General features: G+C 46.8%; 1 protein-coding gene across 1 annotated transcript in view; it reads left to right on the forward strand.

The window, feature by feature from the left end:
* Positions 1-1033: 1033 nt before the first annotated feature.
* The window catches only part of TRIM68 (tripartite motif containing 68), an 8716-nt gene continuing 7478 nt past the window's right edge, over positions 1034-2271 (forward strand). The window contains exon 1 of the mRNA XM_004683678.2: positions 1034-1082. The gene's annotated coding sequence lies outside the window, so the exon portion shown is untranslated. The remainder of the gene's footprint in view (positions 1083-2271) is intronic.

Below are 2271 nucleotides of genomic sequence, written 5' to 3' on the forward strand. Positions count from 1 at the left end.
GGGGGGGGGGAGTTGAGAGGATTCACCAGAGACAGAGTGGAGTAGAACAGATAGATCTACTGAAATACACTGCTGAGAGGAGCAGCCAGGGAGCCAGGAGAGGTCTGCTGCCCATGTAGGTTCTCTCCCTGGCCTTGTTGGACCTATATTGAACCAAGCTAACACCATTTTGTGCTAACCGCCTTTTCTGCTTCTGTATCCTGCTTGCTGCGATAGGAAATTCCCCAAATAACTTTGCTGCAAGAGGAAGAAAACTTGTAAAATTGATTAAATTGGTTACCGTCTGCAACAGTAGCAGGATATGGGTCATATGATCAGATCATATGATCCTAGGACCACTGCAAGAATGTTATCTCTGTAACAATAAGTTTCGTTTCCTTGCCTGCAGTGTATAAAAACTGGTTTCTGTAATTGCTCGGGGGCCACACTCTCTAGAGGGTGTTGGTCCTCGTTGGCCGGTATTCTGAAGCCGGAATTAAATCTTGAATCTGTCTCCACATTCCCTGACTGCTTTCTTCCAGCGGCTCCAACTACCTGGGTCAAGCTCATGTTACAGTGGCTGCTGACAGCTTGATAGTGCTGAGATTTTAACACCTGGGCCACCAGGGAGGACCATAAATGAATAGCTTTCTCCAACTTTGTCACCAGAAGGATCAAAGTTCTTTGACGAGCAGCTATCAGCCAAACCAGAAGTGTGAGTCACAACACCAACTGAATCTCTGTTAATGTAGAGTCAGAGTAGCCTCACTCGGGTTCCTCAATCCTACTCGTCCCAGGGCTAAAGATAAGCCCGTTTTCGATTTAAGGGGCCTTTGATAAGGAGGAAAGATCAGAAAATGTTCGACAGCCTAAAACGCACACCTCTAGAGCTGGTGGAGTCTGCTTCCCCACCTTGGATTGGCTAGCGTCGTCCTGATCCCTGTCTAGGATTGGCTTTTCCCACAAAGACGCCACTGGGTGGGCGGATCCCGGTGCTTGGCCCTTGCTGCTTATTGGCTCCCACTATGAGGGCGGGACCTCAGAGCACCTCCGGGTCTTACGAAGGGGTAGTGGATGCTGAAGCCTAGGTCTTCGGGAGGACGGTAAGTACTGTGCGGGCGGGACCCGCAGCTTCTAACGCTGGGCACTCCAGCCGGCCCTGGGAACCAGAGCCTATTTTCGTTCGCAGCCTTCAAGCGCTAGTCCGGGTTAAGGAGGGAAGTGGGTAAAAGCCGTCCGCCGTGCGTCTTCCGAAGTTTGCAGTCCTGCAGGGTCACCTTCCTGTGCCCCCACCTGCCTGCTCCCTGGCCCTGTCCAGGTTCGGGGCCTGAGGTTATCCTTCCCTTCTGTTCTGGAACGCCGGGACCGGTTCCTCCCCTCCTCTGTCCTTCCTCTCCTTGTCCAGGCTCCGCCCTCTCCCCCCACGGAAGTCTTTCCCAGTCTGGCTCCCAGCTGGGCATAGTGAAAGCAACTAAATGTTTAATTATTCCACACGTTTTGTGGAAGTAATTTATGTGTAATAGAAAATAAAAGAAATGGTCCTATATTGAAGAGCAATAGCTATCTGCAACTAAATTCTCCTTGCAGAGGCAACCACTTTTAACTTTAATGTTTAGATCTTATTATAATTAGATATCGTTATGATCCTATTAATCTATAATAATAATAATAAGCTGTTAATAATAAGTTTGTTGCACTTTCTTGATTTATGGTTTTGGTATTCCTTTACCCTACTTTCCTACAGGCACCATCTCTCAGTTTAAAACTGCTGTTTTCACAATGTGTTTTTGTAGCTTTCAGTAATAGGCACCAGCTTCTGTTGTGTCAACTTTAAGTGGAAAATCTACTGCCTTTTTGTATCATTATGGACTCTTCCATTTCCAACATACTGTCATCTGGACCTCATCTTTTACATTTAATTCTCATATATTCAGAAATACTGGAGGCACTGTTCTTGGCATGGGGGATATCGTAGTGGACAAAATAGTGTCCCTGACTTCACGAAATATACAGTGTGGGAAGTAAGCTGACAAGCACATACATGGTAGTTAAAAGCAGGCTCCTGTAGAGGTCCTATTGTTATAGGGCACCTCAATTCAGAGAGAGGCACCCCTGAAGTCCCCAAAACCTGCCTGCTCTAAGTGGGTTCTGCCATCCGCCACAACAAGACAAAACATATAAAGCTTTAATGAAAAGTGACTTTAATACAGTGAATATACAATACGGAACACAGAGAATGTATCTCTAAATCAAACACCTGAAGTTACCCATCCCCTCGTGGGCAAAAGTCAA

Source organism: Condylura cristata, unplaced genomic scaffold, assembly GCF_000260355.1.
Source record: "Condylura cristata isolate star-nosed mole 26May11 unplaced genomic scaffold, ConCri1.0 scaffold00015, whole genome shotgun sequence".
Lineage (NCBI taxonomy): Eukaryota > Metazoa > Chordata > Mammalia > Eulipotyphla > Talpidae > Condylura > Condylura cristata.